This window comes from Somniosus microcephalus, chromosome 28, assembly GCF_052327205.1.
Source record: "Somniosus microcephalus isolate GS21.2 chromosome 28, FLI_Smic_1.0, whole genome shotgun sequence".
NCBI classification, from domain to species: domain Eukaryota; kingdom Metazoa; phylum Chordata; class Chondrichthyes; order Squaliformes; family Somniosidae; genus Somniosus; species Somniosus microcephalus.
This window is the reverse complement of record NC_141014.1, coordinates 11,842,599-11,864,468: the sequence shown is the minus strand read 5'-3', so window position 1 is coordinate 11,864,468 and position 21,870 is coordinate 11,842,599. Positions and strand designations below refer to the sequence as shown.

General features: G+C 47.9%; 4 non-coding genes across 4 annotated transcripts; 3 read left to right on the top strand and 1 right to left on the bottom strand.

Moving 5' to 3' along the window:
• Positions 1-3,574: 3,574 nt before the first annotated feature.
• On the bottom strand, positions 3,575-3,647 carry trnar-ccu (transfer RNA arginine (anticodon CCU)). Its single transcript has one exon. It is a non-coding gene; the product is annotated as a tRNA-Arg (tRNA).
• A 7,618-nt stretch (positions 3,648-11,265) lies between these two features.
• On the top strand, positions 11,266-11,338 carry trnar-ucu (transfer RNA arginine (anticodon UCU)). The gene has a single exon. It is a non-coding gene; the product is annotated as a tRNA-Arg (tRNA).
• Positions 11,339-15,799: 4,461 nt separating this feature from the next.
• Positions 15,800-15,872, top strand: trnar-ccu (transfer RNA arginine (anticodon CCU)). The gene has a single exon. It is a non-coding gene; the product is annotated as a tRNA-Arg (tRNA).
• A 4,442-nt stretch (positions 15,873-20,314) lies between these two features.
• trnar-ccu (transfer RNA arginine (anticodon CCU)) lies at positions 20,315-20,387 on the top strand. Its single transcript has one exon. It is a non-coding gene; the product is annotated as a tRNA-Arg (tRNA).
• The last annotated feature ends 1,483 nt before the right edge of the window (positions 20,388-21,870 follow it).

Below are 21,870 nucleotides of genomic sequence, written 5' to 3'. Positions count from 1 at the left end.
GCGAACCAATATGAAATAGAGTATAAGGGCACGAAACAGCATGGAAACGCTGATGGGCTATCACGCCTGCCACTGCCTACTGTGGAGGAAGAACCAGCAGTGGACCCTATCGAAATATTTTATTCGTTGATAATTGAACGCTTGCCAGTAACTAACGCAGATATAGAGAAGGAGACCCGAAATGAGCCGACATTGTCTCGGGTATATGATTTGACGGTGAAGGGATGGCCAACACATGGCGACTCACTGTTGCCAGCATTCTCATCCAGAAGAGAACAGCTGTCAGTATGCCAGGGGGCAGTGATGTGTGGATCCCGAGTGGTAATTCCACCCAAGTTAAGGGAGAGAGTGCTCAATGAGCTTCACGAAGGCCATCTGGGAGCGGTGAAAATGAAAAGCCTTGCTGGGGCTTATGTGTGGTGGCTGGGGATCGATCAACAAATCGAGGACCTAACAAAGAGCTGCTCAGGATGCGAGAAGGTCCAAAATGCACCACCACATGCCCCTCTACACCCATGGGAGTGGCCCTCCTCTCCATGGCAACGGGTGCATATTGATTTTGCTGGTCCATTCATGGACTCAATGTTCTTAATAGCAGTGGATGCACACTCGAAATGGCTGAGGTGATCAAAATGTCCTCCACCACTACGGAGAAAACAATTGCAGTCCTATGGACCATATTTACCAGGAACGGCTTGCCAGAGCAGATTTGCTCTGATAACGGAACACAGTTTGTGTCCGAAGAGTTTCGGAAATTTATGAGAAGGAATGGGGTAAGGCATTACACATCCGCCCCGTATCATCCAGCCACAAATGGATTGGCTGAGAGGTTCGTTCAAACCTTTAAAAAGGTAATAAGGGCCATGTGCGATGATGACATTCCACTACAGCATAAGGTGGCCAATTTCCTGTTAGCCTACAGAAATGCGACACATGCAGTTACCAATCAGACCCTGGCCATGATGTTCTTTAACCAGAGGTTGAGATCTCGTCTGGATTTGCTCAGACCAAACGTGAGAAGAAATGTTGAGGATAAGCAATTCCAGCACATCAATGAGAAGCCGACAAGGAGCTTCAATGTAGGACAACCAGTCTTGGCCCGCGACTACCGAACAGAGAAATGGCAACCCGGAACAATATGCACACGGCAGGGGCCACTAATGTACACAGTGGATGTCGGGGAGAACATTGTGAGATGCCACGTCGACCAGATCCTAGCGTCACAGGAACGAGTCAACTCCATGCCTCGCGTACCTGGGGATGAACCCGACATACCGGTAGCATCTACCCCAGAAACAGTAGCAGTAGAAACTGATGAACTAACCGACGAAAGGGGGCCAGAATCGCCTCCGCACCAAGAACAAGACACTCAGGAAAGGCGCTATCCAGAAAGGATCAGGAAGCCGCCCCAAAGACTGAATCTATAAATGGACTATTTCAGTTAAATGTGCATGTTAAAGTGTTAACTGTTATTTGAATGTTATGGTACTGTTAATCTAAAAGGGGAGGAATTGTATTGTATGTACCTTTAAGAGAGAACTACTTTTACAGCTCCTGTATACTGTAGTACCGGCAGTGACCACACCTGTACATAAGCCTTGAGCAGGCATCTGTACTGTTAGTCTTTAGACTACCTCCTCCAGTAAACACCTGTTGATTGTTAATCTACAGCCTCCGTCTAGTTATTGAAGAACACCATACTTTAAGATTCACGGATTCAACAGAAACGACTCGTCGCCAATGTTAAATCTGGATATCTTTAGGTAGTGTGTCCTTCAAATAATCGACAGAGGCTGCAGATAACCATCAACAGGTGTTTACTGGATGAGGGTTGCTCTAAAACTAAACAGTACAGATCCCTACTCAGGGTTATATACAGGTGTGGTCACTGCCGGTACTACAGTATACAGGAGCTGTAAAAAGTATTTCTCCCCTTAAAGGTACATACACTTCAGTGGGTGATTGCATTGATATCACGGCCTTGATGGAAACTTGACTCATGGGTGATGACTGCTTCCTGTTAATGAAGCCTCCTCGCCCGGCTGTACCTTCCACCACTGGCCCTGACTGAACCTTCCATCGTGTGAATCATTAAAAACACAGCACCCCAGATGGGACTTGAACCCACGATCACTGGTCTAAGAGGCAAGTGCCTTAGCCATTAAGCCACTGGGACTGAATATACAAAGTAGCCCACTGGAGGACAACGGACCGCTCCGGAATGTGACATCATCCTCACATTTTCAGAGTCTTCGAAGTTAAGCTCAGATGGAAGCTATTTCCAGCCATCGTATCTGCCACTGTGGTTATGCAAAGCTTGCAGTAGACATCACGGATCGACTTTCATAGTCATCAACGCACCAGTAAACTGTTTCAAGGCGCTTCACAGGAGCGATTATCAAACAAAATTTGACACCGAGCCACATAAGGAGATATTAGGACAGGAGTCCTAAACCTTGGTCCAAGAGGTAGGTTTTAAGGACCATTTTAAAGGAGGAGAGAGAGGCAGCGAGGCGGAGATGTTTAGGGAGATACCGTGCCCACTGTCCATTCCCCGACCCTGCCCGCTTTTTGTTTTCAGTGAGCCCGGGAACTTTGCTCAAATTTGATTCCCAATTCCTGGCCTTCTCTGCCATCAATACTACACTACTCCACTGGACTCCACTGGAATACACTGTAAGACTCAGCTGCTGTGACTCTGATCTTCTATTCAGTTGCTGCAGTTTGAAGGTAATTTTGTCCAGTTTACAGCCCATCCCCCATCGCTGCTGTTACCTGCTGAGTCTGTGACTGTCCCACTGGTTTATTTTTCTGCTGCCTGGGTCCTGACCAGAAGTTCCCTCTCCTGGGCCGACGTCCATTTCTCCACCGTTTCCGCATCTTATGGTGGCCTCCAGCTTCACCATCGCTTTCTGCCCCACGACAATTCTCCATATTTCCACGAACTCTGCCCTCCCAAATCACTACAGAATGTCCATCCACTTGTGATCATGGTCCTCACCATCCATGAGTTTACTGTGGATGATTACATTTACATCACGGCCTTGACGGAAACTTGTCGCACAGGTGATGACACCATCCTCCTTAATGCAGCCTCCCCGCCCGGCTGCACCTTCCACCACTTGCCCCGCCTAAACCGCCATTGTGTCAATCTTTAAAAATACATCACCCCAGATGGACCTTAGAAGGCCAGTGCCTTATCCATTAAGCCACTGGGGCTTAATAGACAACGGATCCGACCTGAGGGCAACTGACCGCTCCGAAATGTTTACTGATTTGTTTTGAATTAATTCTGAGTTAATGCCCCTGTCAGCGCTGACCCTGTGGACTCCGCCAGCAGATCAGCTATCACCGCCCCTCGCCACATCTAATCCAGAATACCCAATCACTTGTGAACAAGGTTCTTATCATCCATGAGCTTATTGTGGGTGATTGCATTGACATCACGGCCTTGATGGAAACTTGGCTCATGGGTAATGACACCTTCTTGTTAATGAAGCCTCCCCGCCCGGCTATCCCTTCCACCCCTGGCACTGACTAAACCTTCCATCGTGTCAATCTTTAAAAAACACATCACCCCAGATGGGACTCGAACCCACAATCCCTGGCTGAGGAGGCCAGTGCCTTATCCATTAGGCCACTGGGGCTGAATACACAAAACAGCCCACCTGAGGGCAATTGACCGCTCCGAATTGTGACATCTGCCTCACAGTTTCAGAATCTCACAAAGTTAACCCGAGATGGAAGCTATTTTCACCCATCATATCTGTCACTGCTCGCGCCATACCAAGCCATCTACAACAACAACTTGCATTGGTATAGCGCATTTATCGTAGTAACACAGGAGCGATTGTCAAACAAACTTTGACATCAATCCACATAAGGAGCTATTAGGACAGATGACCAAAAGCTTGGTTAAAGAGGGAGGTTTTATAGAGCATCTTAAAGGAGGAGAGAGAGGTAGCGAGGCAGAGATATTTAGGGAGGGAATTCCAGAGCTTAGGGCCGTGGCAGCTGAAAGAACGGCCGTTGATGAAACGAAGGAAAAAAGAAAAAAGACTTGTATTTATATAGCGCCTTCCGTGACCTGGACATCCCAAAGCGCTTTACAGCCAATTAAGTACTTTTTGAAGTGTAGTCACTGTTGTAATTTAGGAAATGCGGCACCCAATTTACGCACAGCAAGCTCCCACAAGCAGCAATGTGATAATGACCAGATAATCTGTTTCAGTGATGCTGGCTGAGGGATAAATATTGGTCACAGGACACTGGGGAGAACACCCTTACTCTTCTTTGAAATAGAGCCATGGGATTGTTTGCCATGGCATCAGGCCAAACATGGGCAAGGAAACCTCATGCTGATTACCACCTACCGCCCTCCATTCAATGTCCATCACCAAAGGTGGCTCGGTACCACCACTACTGACCGAGCTGGCCAAGTTGCCAGACTGGGCCTGTGGCAGGTGGTGAGAGAACCAACATGAGGGAAAAAGCTAATTGACCAAAGCACCAACTCGCCCATGTTTCTTCTACAACACCTCGAAGGACAAGAGTAGCAGGCACATGGGAACCCCACCAGCTCCATCTTCCCCACCAAGTCACACACCATCCTGACTTGGAAATATATCGCCATTCCGTCATCATCGCTGGGTCGAAATCCTGGAACTCCCTCCCCAACAGCACTGTGGGAGCACCTTCACCACACGGACTGCAGCGGTTCAAGAAGGCAGATCACCACCACCTTCTCAAGGGCTATGAGGGATGGGCAATAAATGCTGACTTTGCTAGCGATGCCCACATCCTGTGAATGAAGAAAATAATTTGGAGGAAATTTCCGCTCTTACAATACTGGATGTCAGATAAATCAGAGACAGTGACGGGGTCACGAGAGGTGCTGGTGAGGTACAGCTGGGTATCGTCAGTGTACATGTGGAGTCTGACATTGTATTTTCAGCTGATGTTGCCAAGGGGCAGCATGTAGATGAGAAATAGGAGGGGGCCAAGGATAGATCCTTGGGGGACTCCAGAGGTAACAGTGTGGGAGTGGGAAAAGAAACCATTGCAGGTGATTCTCTGGCTATGATTGACTAGATTAGCATGGAACCAGGCGAGTGCAGTCCCACCCAGCTGGACAACGGAGGAGAGGCATTGTAGCATGATGGTGTGGTCAACCATACCGAAGACAAGTTGAGAAGGTTGAAGAGGGATAGTTTGCCATGGACACAGGCACATAGGATGTTATTTGTGACTTTGATAAGAGCCTTTTCAGTACTGTGGCGGGGCGGAAATCTAATTGGAGGGATTCAAACAAGGAGTTGAGGGAAAGATGGGCACAGATTTGGGAGGTGACAGCAAGTTCAAGAACCTTGGATGAAAAGGGAGGTTGGAGATGGGGCGGTACTTTGCAAAGACAGAGGTGTCAAAAGTGGATTTTTGAGCGGATAATGGCTGATTTGAAGGGGAGGGAGAGAGTACCTGAGGAGAAGGAACTATTTAAGTATCAGCTAACATGGGGTGAGGAAGGAAAGTTGGGTGGTGAAACACCATGGGACGTTTTACTATGTTAAAGGGTGCTATATAAATGCAAGTTGTTGTTGTAGATGGCTCTGGTATGGCGCTAGCGGAAGATACATAGATTCATAGAGTTATACAGCACAGAAAGAGGCCCTTCGGCTCATCAAGTCCATGCTGGCCATCAAGCCCTGTCTATTCTAATCCCATTTTCCAGCACTTGGTCCGTAGCCTTGTATGCTATGGCATTTCAAGTGCTCATCTAAATGCTTCTTGAATGTTGTGAGCGTTCCTGCCTCTAGCACCCTTTCAGGCAGTGAGTTCCAGATTCCAACCACCCTCTGGGTGAAAAAGCTTTTCCTCAAATCCCCTCTAAACCTCCTGCCCCTTACCTTGAAACTATGCCCCCTGGTTAATGACCCCTCTACTACAGGGAAAAGTTCCTTTCTATCTACCCTATCTATGCCCCTCATAATTTTGTACACCTCAATCAGATCCCCCCTCAGCCTTCTCTGCTCTAAGGAAAACAACCCCAGCCTGTCCAGTCTCTCTTTATAGCTGAAACGCTCCAGCCCAGGTAACATCCTGGTGAATCTCCTCTGCACCCTCTCTAATGCAATCACATCCATCCTATAGTGTGGTGACCAGAACTGCACACAATATTCCAGCTATGGCCTAACTAGCGTTTTGTACAGCTCCATCATATCCTCCCTGCTCTTATATTCTATGCCTCGGCTAATGCAGGCAGGTATCCAATATGCCTTCTTAACCACCTTGTCTACCTGTCCTGCTGCCTTCAGGGGTCTATGTACATGCACACCAAGGTCCCTCTGATCCTCTGTCATTCCTAGGGTCCTATTCCCTTGCCTTTTTAGTCCTCCCAAAATGCATCACCTCACACTTTTCAGGGTTAAATTCCATTTGCCACTGTTCTGCCCATCTGACCAACCCGTCTATATCATCCTGTAGCCTGAGGCTTCCCTCCTCACTATTGTAGAAAAGGTGGGTATATATATATATACTGGGGTTATTGTCTCTGGCCAGTCAGAAGTATCTGAGCTGCTCCAGAGCCCCGTGCAGTTTCGAATCGTTCCCCTTTTCTGGTTCTGACCACCAGACTTATTCAGTAGCGATGCAGACAAAACGAGACTCGTGGTTGGGTGCAAAGAAGACCAGTATTTATTGAAATAAAAGGAGATAAATTGAAAATAATCAATACAGCACACCTATGCTTAATACAGCACTCTTTTGCTTAGTAGAACAATCTTTTACTTAATACAACACTTTTACCTAGTGCAGCACACTTTTACTTAATACAGCAGACATTTCTTAGTACTGCACTTTTACTTAATAGGGGAGAGGAAACGGACACATCGAGGGAAAATTGACTAAAATTACAATTTAACAAAAATTCCCCTTAATTCCCACCACTAATACCTATCTAAGTTGCCTTGTAATGGGCCAGAAAATCTATGCTCACCAGTGAAATGCCTGCTCCATGCCCCTGCGGTCTGTATTCTTCACCGCCCCGAAGTAGAGATACCCCAGTATTTAAAAGTAACTGCTGGTATTCCATTTCTTTGGGCGGGCTTGCTGAGCTGTTCATCTGTAGGCAGAGCATGGAGGCGAGGCGGCAGAGAGAGAGAGATGGCTTCCTGAGAGGCTATTTTATACCCATTGGGAGCCATAATCTTTGCGCCCAAATCCCGATGTATCTGCACTATACAAAAGGGAATCGATCTGTCCCCATTGACTGTGATGGGTTTTAATGTATTACCCCATTCATTGACTGGTTTGAATAAAGCTGTCTTAGTTTGAAAAAAAATGTCTGTTTCCTTAAGTGCTGAGTAAACAGCCCTTGGATGTTAGTGTAAAGAAATCCATTGTCCTGCGGTCACCGCCCAACCGCAATTGATTGACAGTCTCAAGTACTTAATCTCTTGAGTCAACATTGTAGAGAGTTCGTGTAAACAAAGTTCTTTGTTCATGTTGCAGCTTCCCAAACCGTATTTGATTGACAGTTTAAATACCTCATTACTTCAGAGGCTGGGTATTTTTTCAAATCCTTTATCAGCCATCTTTGATTTTCCTTCCACATACACACAGGCTGTGTTGTGTCTTTTGCCACGAGGCCGGACAGCCATCTTTCATTTTCCTTTTCACATACACACAGGCTGCCTTTTTTCTTCTGCCACGAGGCCTGACAGCCATTTTTGATGCCCTGGATTTTTAAGGTATATTCTACCTAGGTTTTCTTTAATCAAAAATATAATCTTCGGGGCTGTAGAAATTTTGGAAATTCTTGCGAAACCTTACACTATTTACCACTCTCCCAATTTTCGTGTCATCTGTGAACTTACTGATCATACCTCCTACATTCATATCTAAATCATTAATGTACACTACAAACAGCAAGGACCCAGCACCGATCCCTGTAGTACACCACTGGACACAGGCTTCCAGTCACAAAAACAACCTTTGACCATCACCCTCTGCCTCCTGCCACTAAGCCAATTTTGGATCCAATGTGCCAAATTGCCCTGGATCCCATGGGCTCTTACCTTCTTGACCAGTCTCCCATGCAGGACTTTGTCAAAAGTCTTACTGAAGTCCATGTAGACTACATCAACTGCACTACCCTCATCCACACACCTAGTCACCCCCTCGAAAAATTCAATCAAATTGGTTAGACATGATGTACGATAGCAAAATACTGCAGATGCTGGAAATCCGAAATAACAACAGAAAATGCTGGAAAATCTCAGCAGGCCAGGCAACATCCGTGGAGAGAAATTAGAGTCAACTTTTCGGGTCAAAACCCTTTATCAAGACTAAAGAGGCACAGGGAATGAAATAGATTAAGAGGCCGGGCTGGGCGAGAACAAAAGAGAAGAAGAGACATTAAGACGTATTCAAAATGAGACGAGAAGGTAATAGGACTAGTGGAGACAAAAGACAGCTCTAGCTTAGGTGTGAAATGCACTGGCAGAATGGGAGACAGCTGCCATGTGGGAGAGAGAAAACAAGGAAAGTGGGGGGAGAACCAAAACAAAGGTGTGGATAAAAAATATAAGTAAAAATGTAATAGGGGCCGAGGTTATGATCTGAAATTGTTGAACTCGATATTGAGTCTAGAAGGCTGTAAAGTGCCTAATCGGAAGATGAGGTGCTGTTCCTCGAGTTTACATTGAGCTTCTGTGGAACAATACAAGAGGCCAAGGACGGTGAGGTCCGAGTGGGAATGGGGCGGTGAATTAAAATGACAGGCGACCGGAAGCTCGGGGTCACCCTTACGGACTGAACGGAGGTGTTCCGCAAAGCGGTCATCCAATCTGCGTTTGGTCTCCCCAATGTAGAGGAGACCGTATCATGAGCAGCGAATACAGTATACTAGATTGCAAGAAGTACAAGTAAATCGCTGTTTCACCTGGAAGGGGTGTTTGGGGCCCTGGACAGTGGGAAGGGGGGAGGTATAAGGGCAGGTGTTACATCTCCTGTGCTTGCACGGGAAGGTGCCAGGCGAAGGGGAAGGGGTGCTAGGGGTGCTAGAGGAGTGGACTCGGGTGTCTCGGAGGGAGCGGTCCTACGGAATGCTGGAAAGGGAGGGGAGGGGAAGATGCGTTTGGTGGTGGGATCACTTTGGAGGTGGCGGAAATGGCAGAGGATGATCCGTTGAATGTGGAGGCTGGTGGGGTGAAAGGTGAGGACAAGGGGACCCTATCGTGGTTCCGGGAGGGAGGGGCAGGGGTGAGGGCAGAAGTGCGGGAGATAGAATGGACACGGTCGAGGGCCATGTCAACCACGGTAGAGGGGAATCCTCGGTTGAGGAAAAAGGAAGGCATGTCAGAAGCACTGGTGTGGAAGGTGGCATCGTCGGAGCAGATGCGGCAGAGATGGAGATACTGGGAGAATGGAATAGAGTCCTTACAGGAGGCGGGGTGGGAGGAAGTGTAGTCCAGGCAGCTGTGGGAGTCAGTGGGCTTGTAGTGAATATTGGTCAACAACCTATCCCCAGAGATGGAGACGGAGAAGTCGAGGAAGGGAAGGAAAGAGTCAGAGATGGACCCAGGGAAGGGTGGAAACTGGAGGCAAAATGAATGAAATTGTCTAGTTCAGGGCGAGAGCAGGAAACGGCACCAATAAAGTCATCAATGTATCGGAAAAAGAGGTGAGGGAGGGACCCGAGTAGGACTGGAACAAAGAGTGTTCCACATATCCCACGAAAAGGCAGGCATAGCTAGGACCCATGCGGGTACCCATAGCAACACCTTTGATTTGGAGGAAATGAGTGGAGTTAAAGGAGAAGTTGTTCAATGTGAGAACAAGTTCAGCCAGGCGGAGGAGGGTAGTGGTGGATGGGGACTGGTCGGGCCTCTGTTCAAGGAAGAAGCGGAGCGCCCTCAGGCCATCCGGGTGGGGGATGGAGGTGTAGAGGGACTGTACGTCCATGGTGAAAAGGAGGTGGTTGGGGCCAGGAAACTGGAAACTGTTAAAGTGGCGGAGGGCGTCCGAAGAGTCGCGGATCTAGGTGGGAAGAGACTGGACAAGGGGAGAAAAGATAGAGTCGAGATAGGAAGAGATAAGTTCCGTGGGGCAAGAACGGGCTGAAACGATGGGTCTACCAGGGCAGTCCTGTTTGTGGATCTTGGGAAGGAGGTAGAAGCGGGCTGTGCGGGGTTGGGGGACTATGAGGTTGGTGGCCGCGGGGGGAAGATCTCCAGAGGAGATGAGGTCAGAGACAGCCTTGGAAACGGTGGTTTGATGTTCGGTAGTGGGGTCATGGTCCAGGTGGAGGTAGGAGGAGGTGTCGGACAGTTGGCGTTCAGCTTCCGCTAGGTAGAGGTCAGTTCGCCAAACAACAACAGCACCACCCTTGTCAGCAGGTTTAATGACAATGTCAGGGTTGGATCTAAGAGAATGGAGTGCTGCAAGTTCCGAGGAAGGTAGGTTGGAGTGAGTGACAGGAGCAGAGAAATGGAGACGGCCGATGTCACGGCGGCAGTTAGCGATGAAAAGATCTAGAGAGGGTAAGAGGCCAGGGGGAGGGGTCCAGTTAGAACGGGAATTCAGAAAGCGGGAGAAAGGGTCAGTCATGCGGGGGGAAGACTCCTGGCCAGAGAAGTGGGCACGGAGACGAAGGTGGCGGAATGATGACCCCCTGACAAAGCCATGCTGACTATCCTTGATTAATCCTTGCCTCTCCAAGTGGAGACTAATTCTGACCTTCAGAATTTTTTACAATAATTTCCCTACCACTGATGTTAGGCTCACTGGCCTGTAATTCCCTGGTTTATCCCTACTACCCTTCTTGAATGATGGTACTACATTAGCTGTCCTCCAGTCCTCTAGCACCTCCCGTGTGGCCAAAGAGGTTCTGAAAATTTGTGTCAGAGCCCCTGCAATCTCCTCCCTTGCCTCACACAGCAGCCTGGGATACATCCCGTCTGGGCCTGGGGACTTATCCACTTTTAAGCCCGCTGAAACCACTAGTACCTCCTCCCTCTCAATGCTAATTTGTTCAAGTATATCACAATCCCCCTGCCTGATTTCTATGCTAACATCGTCCTTCTCCATAGTGAACACAGATGCTAAATATTCATTTAAAACCTCACCTACATCTTCTGGCTCTACACATAGGTACGATGGGTGAAAATAGATTCCACCCGTGCTTCACATTCTAAGACTGAAAATGTGAGGCCGATGTCACATTTCGGAGTGGTCAGCTGCTGTCATGGGGGTCAATTTGTGTATTCAGCCCCAGTGGCCTAATGGATAAGGCACTGGCCTTCTAAGCCAGGGATTGTGGGTTCGAGTCCCATCTGGGGTGATGTGTTTTTAAAGATTGACACAATGGTGGTTTAGGCAGGGCAAGCGGTGGAAGGAGCACTTAAAAAAGTGGAAAATTGACCAAAATACTTTAAACTTGCAGTTTGGGCTAAAATGCAGCCACTATTAGAGGCTCGAGAAATTAAACAATGGAAGAGAGGAGATTTGGGGGGAGGGATGGCATCAGATGCCCAAAGATCGAGTTTAGAGTGCGGGCGGTGCCAGCCCAGGAACCATCTTCAATTTCCTTCAAGGAAAGATTTATTTTATTTCATTGAGCTACCATGAAAATTATGATTCATAAATTGAGCTCATTCAAAATTCTGCTGCCCGTATCCTAACTCGCACCAAGTCTGGTTCACCCGTCACCCTGTGCTCACTAACCCACACTGACTCCCAGTCCAGCAACGCTTCGATTTTAAAATTCTCATCCTTGTGTTCCAATCCCTCCATGGCCTCGCCCCTCGCTGTCTCTGTAACCTCCTCCAGCCCGACAATAATCCAAGATCTCTGCGCTTCTCCAATTCTGGCCTCTCTCACATCCCCTATTTCCATCGCTCCACCATTGGCGGCCGTGCTTTCAACTGCCTGGGCCCCAAGCTCTGGAATTCACTCCCTTAATATCTCCGCCTCTCTACCGCCCTCTCCTCCTTTAAGATGCTCTGTAAAGCCTAACTCTTTAACCAAGCTTTTGGTCATCTGTCCTAATAGCTCCTTATGTGGCTTGGTGACAAACTTTGTTTGACAGTCGCTCCTGTGTTACTACGCTAAAGGCGCTATACCAATGCAAGTTGTTGTTGTAGATGGCTTGGTATGGCGCGAGCAGTGGCCAATATGATGGGTGGAAATAGCTTCCATCTCGGGGTGGTCAGTTGTCCTCAGGTGGGTTATATTGCGTGTTCAGCCCTTGTGCCCTAATGGATAAGGCGACTAGCCTTTTAAGTCAGGTATTGTGGGTTCAAGTCCCGTCTGGGGTGACGCTGCTTTAAAGATTGACTGTACGGTGGTTTAGGCAGGGCAAGTCATGGAAGGTGCAGCCGGGCAGGCAGGCTGCATGACGGAGGATGGTGTCATCACCTGTAAGCCAAGTTTATGTCAAGGCTGTGATGTAAATGTGATCATTCACAGTAAACTCATGGATGGTGAGGTTCACAAGTGGATGGGCATTCTGTAGGGATTTGGGAGGGCAGGGTTACTGTGAGATATTTCTGTGGAAATGTGGAGAATTGCCGTGGGGCACAAAGCGGTGGTGAATTTGGAGGCCACCATAAGATCTGGAAATGGTGGAGAAATGGACGTTGGCCCAGGAGAGGGAATTTTTGGTCAGGACCCAGACATCAGCAAAATAAACCAGTGGGACAGTCACAGACTCAGCAGGCAACAGCAACGATGGGCTGTAAGCTGGACAAAGGCTGCCAATGGTGGAGCAATTACAATAGGGGATGTGAGAGAGGCCAGAATTGGAGAAGCGCAGAGATCTTGGTTTATTGTCGGGCTGGAGAAGGTTACAGAGACAGCGAGGGGCGAGGCCATGGAGGGATTTGAAGACAAGGATGAGAATTTTAAAATGGAAGCGTTGCTGGACTGGGAGTCAGTGTGGGTTAGTGAGCACAGGGTGACGGGTGAACCGGACTTGGTGCGAGTTAGGATACGGGCAGCAGAATTCTGGATGAGCTCAATTGATGAGTCCCATTTTCATGGTGTTTCCCCGTTCAACGGAAGAAATAAAATTATTAAATGGAAGAAAAATGATAATTCACTGAAATAAATGACTTGACACGAAAAGCACCAAAGTGATGAGTAACAGAAAGGAGCACAATTGTAGTATAAGTAGAATCAGTGAGTACAACTGAAGAATGAAAACATCGCAACACAAGAGAAAGCATTAACTCAGAATTAATTCAAAACAAATCAGTGAACTAAAAGAATAAAATGAGTGAATGAAAGTAAAAGCGTTAACTCAATGAAATAAAACACTTTCCTTGAAGGAAATTCAAGTTGTCTCCTGGGCTGTCTTCTCCTTCGGGAGCTCCCTCGCTCTGCGACTCTATCCTTGACCATCCGATGCCCTCCTTCACCATTTCTCCCCAATCTCCTCTCTTCCATTGTTTAATTTCCCCAGCCTCTAATAGTGGCTGCATTTTAGCCCAAATGACAAGTTTAAAGCACCCTAGTCCCACTGCCCCTTTTTCCACTTTCTAAAGTGCACCTTCCACCACTTGCCCTGCCTAAACCACACTTGCCCTGCCTAAACCACCATTGTGTCAATCCTTAAAAACACTTTACCCCAGATGGGACTCAAACTCACAATCTAACTAACTTAGAAAATCCAGTGCCTTATCCATTAGGCCACTGAGGCTGAACACATAAAGTGGCCCACATGAGGGCAACTGACCGCTCCGAAATGTGACATTTTCAGTTTGAGAAAGATAAGCACAGATGGAATCTATTTCCACCCATCGTATCTGTCGCTAGCGCCATACCAGAGCCATCTACAACAACAACTTGCATTTATATAGCACCTTTAACATAGTAAAACGTCCCGTGGCGTTTAACCACCCAACTTTCCTTCCTGACCCCATGTTAGCTGATATTTAAATGGTTCCTTCTCCTCAGGTACTCTCTCCCTCCCCTTCAAATCAGCCGCCATCTCCTCAAAAATACACTCTTGACGCCTCTGTCTTTGCAAACTACCGCCGCATCTCCAACCTCCCTTTTCATCCAAGGTCCTCGAACTTGCTGTCACCTCCCAAATCTGTGCCCATCTTTCCCTCAACTCCATGTTTGAATCCCACCAATTAGATTTCCGCCCCGCCACAGTACTGAAAAGGCTCTTATCAAAGTCACAAATAACATCCTATGTGTCTGTGTCCATGGTAAACTATCGCTCTTCAATCTTCTCAACTTGTCTTCAGTATGGTTGACCACACCATCATGCTACAACGCCTCTCCTCCGTCGTCCAGCTGGGTGGGACTGCACTTGCCTGGTTTCACTCTTATCTAGCCAATCGTAGCCAGACAATCACCTGCAATGGTTTCTATTCCCGCTCCCGCGCTGTTACCTCTGGAGACCCCCAAGGATCTATCCTTGGCCCCCTCCTATTTCTCATCTACATGCTGCCCCTTGACAACATCAGCTGAAAATACAATGTCAGATTCCACATGTACAGTGACGATACCCAACTCTACCTCACCACCATCTCTCGCGACCCCGTCACTGTCTCTGATTTATCTGACATCCAGTATTGTATGAGCAGAAATTTCCTCCAAATTTTTTATTCATTCACGGGATCTGGGCGTCGCTAGCAAAGCCAACATTTATTGCCCATCCCTAATAGCCCTTGAGAAGGTGGTAGTGAGCAGCCTTCTTGAACCGCTGCAGTCCGTGTGGTGAAGGTACTCCCATAGTGCTGTTGCGGAGGGAGTTCCAGGATTTCGACCCAGCGATGATGAAGGAACGGCTGATATACTTCCAAGTCAGGGTGGTGTGTGACTTGATGGGGAAGATGGAGCTGGTGGTGTTCCCATGTGCCTGCTACCCTTGTCCTTCGTGGTCACAGATTTGGGAGGTGCTGCCGAAGAAACCTTGGCAAGTTGGTGCTTTGGTCAATTAGGTTTTCCCTCATGTTGGTTCTCTCACCACCTGCCACAGGCCCAGTCTGGCAACTTGGCCAGCTCGGTCAGTAGTGGTGGTACCGAGCCACCTTTGGTGATGGACATTGACTGGAGGGCAGTAGGTGGTAATCAGCATGAGGTTTCCTTGCCCATGTTTGGCCTGATGCCATGGCAAACAATCCCATGGCTCTATTTCAAAGAACAGTAAGGGTGTTCTCCCCAGTGTCCTGTGACCAATATTTATCCCTCAGCCAGCATCACTGAAACAGATTATCTGGTCATTATCACGTTGCTGCTTGTGGGAGCTTGCTGTGCGTAAATTGGATGCCGCATTTCCTACATTACAACAGTGACTACACTTCAAAAAGTGCTTCATTGGCTGTAAAACGCTTTGGGATGTCCAGTGGTCACGGAAGGCGCTATATAAATACAAGTCTTTTTTCCTTTTTCCTTCGTTTCATCAACGGCCGTGTCTTCAGCTGCCCGGGCCCTAAGCTCTGGAATTCCCTCCCGAAATATCTCCACCTCGCTACCTCTCTCTCCTCCTTTAAGATGTTCTATAAAACCTACCTCTTTAACCAAGCTTTTGGTCATCTGTCCTAATAGCTCCTTATGTGGCTTGGTGTCAAAATTTGTTTGACAATCGCTTCTGTGATACTGCGATAAATGTGCTATACCAATGCAAGTTGTTGTTGTAGATGGCTCTGGTATGGCGCGAGCAGTGGCAGATATGATGGGTGAAAATAGCTTCCATCTGTGCTTATCTTTCTAAGACTCTGAAACTGTGAGGCTGATGTCACAATTCGGAGCGGTCAATTGCCCTCAGGTTGAGTCCTTTTTGTATTCAGCCCCAGTGGCCTAATGGATAAGGCACTGGCCTCCTAAGCTAGGGATTGTGGGTTCGAGTCCCATCTGGGGTGATGTGTTTTTAAAGATTGACACAATGGCGATTTAGGCGGGGCAAGCGGTGGAAGGAGCACTTAAAAAAGTGGAAAATTGACCAAAATACTTTAAACTTGTGGTTTGGGCTAAAATGCAGCCACTATTAGAGGCTGGAGAAATTAAGCAATGGAAGAGAGGAGATTTGGGGGAGGGATGGCATCAGATGCGCAAAGATCTAGTTTCGAGCGCGGGCGGTGCCAGCCCAGGAACCATCTTCAATTTCCTTCAAGGAAAGATTTATTTTATTTCATTGAGCTACCATGAAAATTATGATTCATAAATTGAGCTCATTCAAAATACTGCTGCCCGTATCCTAACTCGCACCAAGTCCGGTTCACCCGTCACGCTGTGCTCACTAACCCACACTGACTCCCAGTCCAGCAATGCTTCGATTTTAAAATTCTCATCCTTGTGTTCCAATCCCTCCATGGCCTCGCCCCTCGCTGTCTCTGTAACCTCCTCCAGCCCGACAATAATCCAAGATCTCTGCGCTTCTCCAATTCTGGCCTCTCTCACATCCCCTATTTCCATCACTCCACCATTGGCGGCCGTGCTTTCAACTGCCTGGGCCCCAAGCTCTGGAATTCACTCCCTAAATATCTCCGCCTCTCTACCGCCCTCTCCTCCTTTAAGGTGCTCTGAAAAACGTAACTCTTTAACCAAGCTTTTGGTCATCTGTCCTAATAGCTCCTTATGTGGCTTGGTGACAAACTTTATTTGACAATCGCTCGTGTGTTACTACGCTAAAGGCGCTATACCAATGCAAGTTGTTGTTGTAGATGGCTTGGTATGGCGCGAGCAGTGGCCAATATGATGGGTGAAAATAGCTCCCATCTCGGGGTGGTCAGTTGTCCTCAGGTGGGTTATATTGCGTGTTCAGCCCTTGTGCCCTAATGGATAAGGCGACTAGCCTTTTAAGTCAGGTATTGTGGGTTCAAGTCCCGTCTGGGGTGACGCTGCTTTAAAGATTGACTGTACGGTGGTTTAGGCAGGGCAAGTCGTGGAAGGCGCAGCCGGGCAGGCAGGCTGCATGACGGAGGGTGGTGTCATCACCTGTAAGCCAAGTTTATGTCAAGGCTGTGATGTAAATGTGATCATTCACAGTAAACTCATGGATGGTGAGGTTCACAAGTGGATGGGCATTCTGTAGGGATTTGGGAGGGCAGGGTTACTGTGAGATATTTCTGTGGAAATGTGGAGAATTGCCGTGGGGCACAAAGCGGTGGTGAATTTGGAGGCCACCATAAGATCTGGAAACGGTGGAGAAATGGACGTTGGCCCAGGAGAGGGAATTTTTGGTCAGGACCCAGACATCAGCAAAATAAACCAGTGGGACAGTCACAGACTCAGCAGGTAACAGCAACGATGGGCTGTAAGCTGGACAAAGGCTGCCAATGGTGGAGCAATTACAATAGGGGATGTGATAGAGGCCAGAATTGGAGAAGCGCAGAGATCTTGGTTTATTGTCGGGCTGGAGAAGGTTACAGAGACAGCGAGGGGCGAGGCCATGGAGGGATTTGAAGACAAGGATGAGAATTTTAAAATGGAAGCGTTGCTGGACTGGGAGTCAGTGTGGGTTAGTGAGCACAGGGTGACGGGTGAACCGGACTTGGTGCGAGTTAGGATACAGGCAGCAGAATTCTGGATGAGCTCAATTGATGAGTCCCATTTTCATGGTGTTTCCCCGTTCAATGGAAGAAATAAAATTATTAAATGGAAGAAAAATGATAATTCACTGAAATAAATGACTTGACACGAAAAACACCAAAGTGATGAGTAACAGAAAGGAGCACAATTGTAGTGTAAGTAGAATCAGTGAGTACAACTGAAGAATGAAAACATCGCAACACAAGAGAAAGCATTAACTCAGAATTAATTCAAAACAAATCAGTAAACTAAAAGAATAAAATGAGTGAATGAAAGTAAAAGCGTTAACTCAATGAAATAAAACACTTTCCTTGAAGGAAATTCAAGATGTCTCCTGGGCCGGCAGCTCCCTCGGGAGCTCCCTCGCTCTGCGACTCTATCCTTGACCATCCGATGCCCTCCTTCACCATTTCTCCCCAATCTCCTCTCTTCCATTGTTTAATTTCCCCAGCCTCTAATAGTGGCTGCATTTTAGCCCAAATTACAAGTTTAAAGCACCCAAGGCCCACTGCCCCTTTTTCCACTTTCTAAAGTGCACCTTCCACCACTGGCCCTGCCTAAACCACCATTGCGTCAATCCTTAAAAACACTTCACCGCAGATTGAGACTCGAACCCATGATCTATATTAACTTAGAAAATCCAGTGCCTTATCCATTAGGCCACTGGGGCTGAACGCATAAAGCGGCCCACATGAGGGCAACTGACCGCTCCGAAATGTGACATTTTCAGTTTGAGAAAGATAAGCACAGATGGAATCTATTTCCACCCATCGCATCTGTCGCTAGCACCATACCAGAGCCATCTACAACAACAACTTGCATTTATATAGCACCTTTAACATAGTAAAACGTCCCGTGGCGTTTCACCACCCAACTTTCCTTCCTGACCCCATGTTAGCTGATATTTAAATGGTTCCTTCTCCTCAGGTACTCTCTCCCTCCCCTTCAAATCAGCCGCCATCTCCTCAAAAATACACTCTTGACGCCTCTGTCTTTGCAAACTACCGCCGCATCTCCAACCTCCCTTTTCATCCAAGGTCCTCGAACTTGCTGTCACCTCCCAAATCTGTGCCCATCTTTCCCTCAACTCCATGTTTGAATCCCACCAATTAGATTTCCGCCCCGCCACAGTACTGAAAAAGGCTCTTATCAAAGTCACAAATAACATCCTATGTGTCTGTGTCCATGGTAAACTATCGCTCTTCAATCTTCTCAACTTGTCTTCAGTATGGTTGACCACACCATCATGCTACAACGCCTCTCCTCCGTCGTCCAGCTGGGTGGGACTGCACTTGCCTGGTTTCACTCTCATCTAGCCAATCGTAGCCAGACAATCACCTGCAATGGTTTCTATTCCCGCTCCCGCGCTGTTACCTCTGGAGACCCCCAAGGATCTATCCTTGGCCCCCTCCTATTTCTCATCTACATGCTGCCCCTTGACAACATCAGCTGAAAATACAATGTCAGATTCCACATGTACAGTGACGATACCCAACTGTACCTCACCACCATCTCTCGCGACCCCGTCACTGTCTCTGATTTATCTGACATCCGGTATTATATGAGCAGAAATTTCCTCCAAATTTTTTATTCATTCACGGGATCTGGGCGTCGCTAGCAAAGCCAACATTTATTGCCCATCCCTAATAGCCCTTGAGAAGGTGGTAGTGAGCAGCCTTCTTGAACCGCTGCAGTCCGTGTGGTGAAGGTACTCCCATAGTGCTGTTGCGGAGGGAGTTCCAGGATTTCGACCCAGCGATGATGAAGGAATGGCCGATATACTTCCAAGTCAGGATGGTGTGTGACTTGGTGGGGAACATGGAGCAGGTGGTGTTCCCATGTGCCTGCTACCCTTGTCCTTCGCGGTCATGGATTTGGGAGGTGGTGCCAAAGAAACCTTGGCAAGTTGGTGCTTTGGCCAATTAGGTTTTCCCTCATGCTGGTTCTCTCACCACCTGCCACAGGCCCAGTCTGGCAACTTGGCCAGCTCGGTCAGTAGTGGTGGTACCGAGCCACCTTTGGTGATGGACATTGAATGGAGGGCAGTAGGTGGTAATCAGCATGAGGTTTCCTTGCCCATGTTTGGCCTGATGCCATGGCAAACAATCCCATGGCTCTATCTCAAAGAAGAGTAAGGGTGTTCTCCCCAGTGTTCTGTGACCAATATTTATCCCTCAATCAGCATCACTGAAACAGATTATCTGGTCATTATCACATTGCTGGTTGTGGGAGCTTGCTGTGCGCAAATTGGCTGCACGTTTCCTACATTACAACAGTGACTACACTTCAAAAAGTGCTTCATTGGCTGTAAAGCGCTTTGGGATGTCCAGTGGTCACGGAAGGCGCTATATAAATACAAGTCTTTTTTCCTTTTTCCTTCGTTTCATCAACGGCCGTGTCTTCAGCTGCCCGGGCCCTAAGCTCTGGAATTCCCTCCCGAAATATCTCCGCCTCGCTACCTCTCTCTCCTCTTTTAAGATGCTCCATAAAACCTACCTCTTTAACCAAGCTTTTGGTCATCTGTCCTAATAGCTCCTTATGTGGCTTGGTGTCAAAGTTTGTTTGACAATCGCTCCTGTGTTACTGCGATAAATGCGCTATACCAATGCAAGTTGTTGTTGTAGATGGCTCTGGTATGGCGCGAGCAGTGGCAGATATGATGGGTGAAAATAGCTCCCATCTGTGCTTATCTTTCGAAGACTCTGAAACTGTGAGGCTGATGTCACAATTCGGAGCGGTCAATTGCCCTCAGGTTGGGTCATTTGTGTATTCAGCCCCAGTGGCCTAATGGATAAGGCACTGGCCTCCTAAGCCAGGGATTGTGGGTTCGAGTCCCATCTGGGGTGATGTGTTTTTAAAGATTGACACAATGGCGGTTTAGGCGGGGCAAGCGGTGGAAGGAGCACTTAAAAAAGTGGAAAATTGACCAAAATACTTTAAACTTGTAGTTTGGGCTAAAATGCAGCCACTATTAGAGGCTGGAGAAATTAAACAACAGAAGAGAGGAGATTTGGGGGAGGGATGGCATCAGATGCCCAAAGATCTAGTTTCGAGCGCGGGCGGTGCCAGCCCAGGAACCATCTTCAAGGAAAGATTTATTTTATTTCATTGAGCTACCATGAAAATTATGATTCATAAATTGAGCTCATTCAAAATTCTGCTGTCCGTATCCTAACTCGCACCAAGTCCGGTTCACCCGTCACCCTGTGCTCACTAACCCACACTGACTCCCAGTCCAGCAATGCTTCAATTTTAAAATTCTCATCCTTGTGTTCAAATCCCTCCATGGCCTCGCACCTCGCTGTCTCTGTAACCTTCTCCAGCCCGACAATAATCCAAGATCTCTGCGCTTCTCCAATTCTGGCCTCTATCACATCCCCTATTTCCTTCGCTCCACCATTGGCGGCCGTGCTTTCAACTGCCTGGGCCCCAAGCTCTGGAATTCACTCCCTAAATATCTCCGCCTCTCTACCGCCCTCTCCTCCTTTAAGATGCTCTGAAAAACCTAACTCTTTAACCAAGCTTTTGGTCATCTGTCCTAATAGCTCCTTATGTGGCTTGGTGACAAACTTTGTTTAACAGTCGCTCCTGTGTTACTACGCTAAAGGCGCTATACCAATGCAAGTTGTTGCTGTAGATGGCTTGGTATGGCGCGAGCAGTGGCCAATATGGTGGGTGGAAATAGCTTCCATCTCGGGGTGGTCAGTTGTCCTCAGGTGGGTTATATTGCGTGTTCAGCCCTTGTGCCCTAATGGATAAGGCGGCTAGCCTTTTAAGTCAGGTATTATGGGTTCAAGTCCCGTCTGGGGTGACGCTGCTTTAAAGATTGACTGTATGGTGGTTTAGGCAGGGCAAGTCGTGGAAGGTGCAGCCGGGCAGGCAGGCTGCATGACGGAGGGTGGTGTCATCACCTGTAAGCCAAGTTTATGTCAAGGCTGTGATGTAAATGTGATCATTCACAGTAAACTCATGGATGGTGAGGTTCACAAGTGGATGGGCATTCTGTAGGGATTTGGGAGGGCAGAGTTACTGTGAGATATTTCCGTGGAAATGTGTAGAATTGCCGTGGGGCAGAAAGCGGTGGTGAAGTTGAAGGCCACCATAAGATCTGGAAACGATGGAGAAATGGACGTTGGCCCAGGAGAGGGAATTTTTGGTCAGGACCCAGATAAAGGGCAGCACGGTGGCATAGTGGTTAGCACTGTTGCCTCACAGCGCCAGGGACCCGGGTTCGAATCCGGCCTCGGGCGACTGTCTGTGTGGAGTTTGCACATTCTCCCCGTGTTTGTGTGGGTTTCCTCCGCGTGCTCTGGTTTCCTCCCACAGTCC